An 8,227-nucleotide genomic window follows, 5' to 3' on the forward strand; every position below is an offset into this window, starting at 1 on the left:
CTAGAACAATCATCAACTAAAGTAAGAAAATATTTCATTCCATTGTGGGTGACCACCCTGTAGGGACCCCAAATGTCCATGTGAACTAAGTCAAAAACTGCAACAGCCCTACTATTACTAGTGGGAAATGGAATTCTAGTCTGCCTAGCTTGTGGGCAAACAATGCACTGATCAGTAGTAAATTTGTTACACATAGGAAATTCCTTTATTCTCCTAAGTACTCCCATTATTATTCTACTGCTTTGCTTGTGCATTCAACACATATAATCCTTCCTTAAGACTACCAATCCCCTTCACCTTCCCAGAGAAGAGGTCCTGAAATACACCAAAAAGTAGGAAAGAATGTGACACTGCAATTTAGCTCTTTTGTCATTTTGGAAACAGATAAAAGGTTAAATTTGAATGCTGGTACACATAATACATTCCTAACTATATCACCTCCAGTTAGGTGACAATCCCCAACATGAGTGACTGATGCTGAATCACCTGTTGGCAATTGAACTTGCCCTCCATTGCCTACCAAGATCTCATTCTGTAAGTAATCTCTTTTCCCTATCATATGGTTTGTTGCCCCCGAATCCACAACCTATTTCAATAAGGCTAAATTATCAAGTAGGAGATTACCTGCCATGTTAGCACTTCCACTAGTATGAGTCAAAGCATTGTTGTTCAGTACTGCCCTCATTTGAGAAATCTGCTCTTGTGTCAATCCACTCAACATCTGAGAAATCTGATCCTGTGATGCACTGGCCATGTGAGCACTTCCACCAACATTAGTTCTACTCAGCACTGCCCTAATTTGAGAAACTTGCTCATGTGTCAAACTATTCAACATATGTGAAAATTGATCCTGTGCTGGTGTTTGTCCTCCAATAACTGCATTTTCCTTCTTCTTAGACTTAAAATCCTCTGGATAGCCTATCAGCTGGTAAAGAAGTGCCAATGGTGTGCCCTGTAGCATGGCAGTGATCACATTTCTAGTTTACGACATCCTGCTCTTGTGTGCCCCTTCATATGACAGAAATCACAGTACAAATTGTTGTAATTGTTGTGATACTTCTTCTGAAACTGTTGTGGTTTCTGGAACTGTTGTGGCTGAAATTGTTGTAGCTTATGACTATCACTGTGACCATGGTTCCTTGAAGTATACAAAGCAGTAGGCTCCAATACTTCATAAATTGATCCTGCAATCCCCTTTTGACTTTCATCTTGAAGTATCATTGCATATATTTGATTTATGTTGGGTAAGTTGCTTTTCAACAAAATTTGACTCCTTGCTTGAGCATAGTTGTCGTTCAACCCCATTAAAAACTGCAGAATTCTCTGATATTCCAACTGCTCAGTGTATTCTTTGGATTTAGGACAATCACATCCTGGTGGAGGCAAGATTGAATCATATTCATCCCATAGATTTTTTAGTCTTGTGTAATAGGTCGGCACAGTTGACACTCCTTGTGTCATTGTAAAAATTCCTCTGTGCAACTGATACAGTCGAGATGCATTTACCTTATCAAAACGCTCCTTCAAATCAAGCCATACATTATCCTTTATTTATTTATTTGATACTGTGTGAATTATGCATGACAATAAAGACAAAAGTTATATTTTTACACTATTACGTTAAGTTACCTGTAATAATTGTTGGATAATACTCCTTCGGTTCATTTTTACTTGTCCATAATAGACTTTTGCACTTTCTTTAAGAAAACATATTTTATTATAGTATCCATGACTATTAGCATTTCAAAAGAACTAGGGAAATTAATAATTAATCTTAAAGGTAAAATATGAAAAGATATTATCTTTCTCTTGATATGTTAAAGTGAAAATTTATTTTTAGTATATAATGAAAAGTATAGCGAACGGAGAACCTATTATTATTGGATTGGGTTTATTCGCAAGGGTAGCTAATTACCCCATAAACTTGAAGGTGTACTCCTAGAAAGGCTTTTGGTAAGATATCTGTTATTTGATCAAGAGAGCTTCTGTAGTACTGAACCTCATTGGCGGCTACCTTTTCTCTGACACAATGAAAAGTCAATATGATGTGTTTTGTTCTAGCATGGAAAATTGGATTAGCAGTAAGGTGCGTAGCAAATGCAGTCAAGTATTAAGTGTTTGCATGATTTTACTTAAGTCATGATTCGATATAAATTGTTTAAAGGTTATATATCATGTGCTTACATTGCATTATACGTTTTATTAGGAGCCGTTTGGACATGATTTTAAATCATGTTTGGACATGCAATTTAGATATTTTAAATTGTATTTTCTCTTATAGACATAAAAACCTCACAAGTTGTGAAAACCATCAAAACATTCACAATTCTTATACAATCTTACCAAATGAGCAAATTATAGTTCATAACAAAATTAATACGCTACTGGAAGGCCTTTCTAAAAAAATACAACATTAATTAATCAAACTTTAGTTTAATAAAAATTAAAATTTAACATGAATAGTAATGTAACTATTCTTTAATATAATCCTCCCAAATGATACGAATAATCTCTTCACGTCAAGCAAGCATATTTAAATAATTGTTAAAAATATTTACCAACTTATGAGTGTTTTTTTTATAAAATATAAACTTATGGATCAAATTTTATATTTAAAATTTTTGAAATCATGATTTAAAATCTCATATTATGTCTTTTTGGATGATTTGGGATTTCAAATCATGATTTGAAACCATGAAATAAAATGAATGTTTAAATACTAATTTTATCTCATAATTTCAAATCATAATTTTAAATCGCATGTCCAAACGCTTACTTAAAGTCTTGTCCTACCTTGTGACAGAGAGAGTAGACGATGCCTATTGAGTACTGTGACTCAATCCTCTTTTGGAGCGGCCCCTCTATTTTACATGTGAGTTGTAACACGTGTTGAGTAGACCTGGCTAGGATACTCTCTTCTTTCCAAATTACTTTTGGTCAGACACTACTTCTATGCTTGTGGTAGCTTGTCCTTTTTTATGTGTGTGCTGCTGTTTGGCAAAACTCATTTTGTCAAAATTGTCAAAATTGGGGATAGGACACAAGGATCCAAAACAGTCAACTTCTCTCCATATTTAATGTAGTGTAATGATTAAAGTAGGAAATATTTAAATATTATTGATAATATTTAAATGAGATACATACACCTACACTTATACATATACCTATATATTCTACATAATTATACGGTGGACTAACCTAAACAATATATACAGTTTTTTTTACTTTTTCTTTCATTATACAGTGAGCCAATCTAAAAAATATACATAGATTTTTTCTTTCTTTCATTATACGGTAAGTCAACCTAAACAATATACAAAGCTTTAATCATTTTTCCCTTTTTTTTCTTTTTAGAGATATTTACCCACTGAAGAAGTTAGTAAGAATTATATACAAGAATAACAAGTAAGAATTATATACAAGAATAACATATCTTTTTAAAAGTAACAAATATAGCACATTTTATAACAAATATAACACTTTGAAAAGAAAAAAAATATAAATACAATAAAAAACTCCGATTAAAGCCAACCCTCTCCATTAATTAATGAAATCTATTTCTTTTGTCACGTCCCAACCAGAGGGCCGTGACAGGCACTCGGAACTAACCTACTGAGCACTTCTTAACATACATTCTCATATTCATATCTAGGTGGACCACATGGCTAACTCATAAATATCATAATCTATAAGAGCATGGGTTCAAAGATAAAATACATCTATGTAACATCACCAACTACGCCCATATGTACTAGCCGACAAGGCTACCAAAATGTGATATACAATAAGATGAACCGACAAAGTTACAGGACATCTAACTATATACATCTGTCTACGAGCCTCTACAAGGAGTATGAAACATCATAAGGACGGGACAGGACCCCACCATGCCCATATGTATACAAAAGAATAATACCGGCTAACCTGCAGCTCCGTGACAAATGGAGCGCTCCTGTGCAAACGCTGATGAAGCAACCTAAGGATCTGGTCCGACTCCGTGCCTACCTGCAGGCGTGAACGCAACGTTCATAAACAAAAAGACGTCAGTACGAGTAATGTACTAAGTATGTAAGACATGAATAACAACATAAATAAAGTATGAAAAAAGCATGAGATAGGAGAAATAACCTGTACATCTGATTGCCTCTTAAGGAGGATATCATGCATGCGTAGCTTCTTTTAAAAAAAAAAAAAAAAAAAAGATTTTTCATCCATACATATATATATATATACACATTGTTGCAGAACGTGTAGCCCGATCCATTTATCATATCATCCCGCATCAGGGACATCCCGCGTCCGGGGTATCATCATAACGTACCCACTGCAGTGGTGTGCACATCTACGTGCCGAACCCGACCCACTATAGCGCGACTCGGTGTGAAAAAATACATACATATATATAAAATTTTGAATTCGCCTTTACTAGTGGATTGTGATTTGTGTCCATGTCTCCGATTAATTACTAGTAATTAAGTTGCAACACCTAACTCAACCCTTCCCCACTTCATAAGTCATCATCAATGTTTTGCCTCCATATTATTCTATATCATATCATTTCCAAACGAGCTTTTAAAGCACTTCACCTCTATCGGACACACGCCATCAATATTTTCAAACTTTTTTTAAGAACCTCACTAAGGGTATGTTTGGTATAGAAGAAAATATTTCTTAGAAAATGTTATTTAATTTTTTCTATGTTTGTTTAGTAAAATTTTTTGAAAAATATTTTCTCTAGTAAATTCTTAAAAATGAGGAAAATGACTTATGTAGCGTAATAGAGAAAATAAGTTCTACGAGTAACATTTCATATGGATTGTCTCCTTCCAGCTACCACCACCTCTCAAAGTATTTTTCTAGATTATATACAAATATTTTTAAAATAATATTTGGGATTCTTTCATTTGTCCCTTCAGCCACACTTAATTACAGGCAGTAGCCCAAATATTCAAAGTCAATACATTGATATGTATCGCCTATGCATATTATGTGTAAGTATTACATAAATATACAAAACTTATACATTTGCTGGCTATTTTTAGAAACTAGATCACCGAAAGGTACTGGGGATTTTCTCATATTTCTGCTTATATACCAACCATAAGAAAATAAGTAAGAAACTTTTTATTTTCCTTTCGTTCATGCCAACACACCCTAAATGAACTTTGTAAATATAAAACTATTAGTAGATTTTTTCACATTTAGAACAATCACGTGGCTTTAATTTATGTGAAGACTTACCTGGACAAATTGTTGGACCAATTGCAACAGGAATTGCTGGTAGGCAGAGACCTTAGGAAATGTTTTTCTTCGAAATGGGGTGTTAAAATAGTTCACAGCAAAGCCATTTGTTCCTGCACTTATGATAAATGTTGCTTTGCTTATTAGCAATTTTGTCTTTTCTTTCCCAATTGAATTTTCAAGTCTCTTTTTGTATTCTTTAAAATATTCCAGCTGCTTTTGCGATGGAATTGCGCCCTGTCATTATTATCAAACCACAAATCTTGTCAATATTTCTTAATTATATTAGAACATCCAATATTTTTATCATCCTAACAAAGGTAATTAATTGATATAGGCCTATATTTAATATAAACATTCGACTTCGTGAATAATGGGGCATATATATAATCATGTGTATATTTTTAGACAAATTAAACGACTACCTCTTGACAAAAATAGTGCTTTACATTAGCTTTTACCTTAATCCCCAGAGTCTTCATGTTATGAACTTTTACCTCAATCCCAGAGTCTTCATGTTATGAAACCCTTAGGGTACGTTAGTACGATAAAAAAATGTATTTCAGAATATTTTGACCAACCAAACATGAAAATTGAAAATTGAAAAATATTCTCCTCCATACCAAAACACACCCTTATAATCTTTATCTATTTATAGCATCAATAGAAAAGGCAATGTTAAATTATACTCCTATTCCACTTTCTATTTTGGCTTAATGCATATGCAGCCCTCTAAACTTGTCATTTTTTTTCATTTTGGCACCTCAACTAAGTGTTGTTCATATTGAACCCCTGAACTCGTCCTCAAGTGTGTCTATCAAACCCTCTAAATCTGTTTTTTATTAGAAACAAAAATTAAATTGTGGTAATGAAGGTGAAGTAATATTTTAGATGCGTGGTAAGCTATTCTTTAGGTTATGGATGTGGCGGTTTCTGCTGGTTCTGCTCTTCCACTTAGCTTAATTAAGAGCTTAATTTTTTTTTCCCTCTCAATTGCTACTAATCTTAGCTATAAGATGTCATAATTAAATTAGAATATATATTAGCATGTTGCTACATTGAAGATAGAGTACTGTGTAAGTCAGATTGTGTTTGATAGACACACATGAAGACGAGCTCAGCGGCTCAATAGGAACAACACTTAATTAAGGTGTCAAAATGGAAAAAAGGATCAAGTTCGGGGGATTGTATATGCATTAAGCCTTCTATTTTTGAAAACTTATTGCATTTATTTATTCTATAAAATAAATGAACGTCAGAGAAAGGTACAAATTTAACTGTGGAAGAGCAATTTTCTTTATTGAAAGAATTCAATGCAAGTATGGAGCAAGTCAAAATTACATTCATGATTCATGCTGTCAGATTATGCCAGAGTACTTCTTCTACTTTTGATATTCTGCAAGACTGAAACAATTAATTTATGTGAACATGTGGAAATTGTAGAACTTTTCCTTGGTTTTTGCATAATCTTTGGTCTCATGACAAATCCTAAATTAGTTATAAATTGCACCTAATTAATTACTACTACTATACAGTTGAATATTTTTAAGGCTCGACTCTTTTACATTATGCTACCAACTACTACTACTACACTAGTCTACAATGGACAATTTCAACCAGTGCGCAACCATCGTCGAAACCTTGAATTTATTTGGTTAAAATCTTGACTCTGTCACTAATTGATATAGATATAGATATATAGATAGATGAGAGAGACGTACGACTAATTGAGCAGTGAGAGGGTCATAACCAGAGCTCCGGTCATGAGTTCGTCCAAGCTAAGACTTGGGTCCAAATAGGGTGGCACGAAATCTTTGATTCCCAGGTACGAAACTGTTACAAAAATTGACAATTATTTAAGTTATATATACATTGATTGTATATATATATTAAAAAGAAATTGCTATACCTGTCAGATAATGTTGTTAAAAAACGACTAAAATTTGTATATGTTGTTAATAATGTAGAAATTCTTTAACATTAACACGTGAGATTAGTAAGCTGAAAAATACGGTAAAGTACCTACTACAGCTGCTTAAAATACACGAATACGTTAAAGTTATTTTACATTGACAAAGGTATACAAGTTAAATAGGTTAAGAAGGATTTACCTTTTATATATCCATTAATTTAACATGTTATAGAAAGTCATCACTTGCGTTATTTCTCAAGTTACTATTCTACTTATTCTTGTATAGTTACTTGTAATTTTACTTGCTCCCTTCATTTTATGCGCCACAGCCCTTCCTTATTAGTTAGTCCCCTAGAAAAGAAAATACGAACATATTTATCTTTTTAGTAACAATGTTACTTTTGACTTTCAATTCTATCCTTGACATGATTTATAAGTTTATAACAACACAAATAATATTCATATCCTGTGAATTTCTGACAAGAAGTCTTAAAAGTATCACATTATTTCCTTAGATTTCGTCTTCAATAAAATATCGTCACATAATATGAAATGAAGATCAGAATACTTCTTAAATGACCTAAGTGCAAAAATTACGTCAGAATGTACCTATGTAATCCGTCATGAGGCGGCCATCGGTGAATTTTCCAGTGGGAATGTGGTTGACAAAGTCCCGTCCGTATGGCGGAAAATCGGACTTAGCAATAGTACTTACGTAATTATTGTTGCCGGAATCAACCGTAGAGTCGCCAAAAATTAAAACAGCTGATACTGTATTGTTGAATTTCCTAACAAATGAAGTTTCCCACAAAAATTGATTTTATTTGTTATGTTCAAAGGGTTTTAAATTAGAAAGTGACGAAAATTGTGTTTCGAAAAGGGATTTTATTTAGAGAAAAAGAGTCGCCACCTGACATCGAGTTTTGGTGTGCGAAGTCACCATAAAATCGATATCCCTTTCAAAACAAGTTTGACTCTAAACTCGATCGACGAAGAGATTCCAAGAGGAATTCCGCCGACCGAGGGGAAGGTGTGAGGCATCCCCGCCCCGTGGTTCTAGCACGGTCGCTTTAT

At 33.5% G+C, this 8,227-nt stretch overlaps 1 long non-coding RNA gene across 1 annotated transcript; it reads right to left on the reverse strand.

Moving 5' to 3' along the window:
• Positions 1–5,111: 5,111 nt before the first annotated feature.
• Positions 5,112–7,931, reverse strand: LOC132054813 (uncharacterized). Its single transcript, XR_009414367.1, has 3 exons — positions 7,763–7,931; positions 6,963–7,074; positions 5,112–5,478 (listed from the first exon to the last, which is right to left on the reverse strand). It is a non-coding gene; the product is annotated as an uncharacterized LOC132054813 (long non-coding RNA).
• Between the last annotated feature and the right edge of the window lie 296 nt (positions 7,932–8,227).

This window comes from Lycium ferocissimum, chromosome 4 (genome assembly GCF_029784015.1).
Source record: "Lycium ferocissimum isolate CSIRO_LF1 chromosome 4, AGI_CSIRO_Lferr_CH_V1, whole genome shotgun sequence".
NCBI classification, from domain to species: domain Eukaryota; kingdom Viridiplantae; phylum Streptophyta; class Magnoliopsida; order Solanales; family Solanaceae; genus Lycium; species Lycium ferocissimum.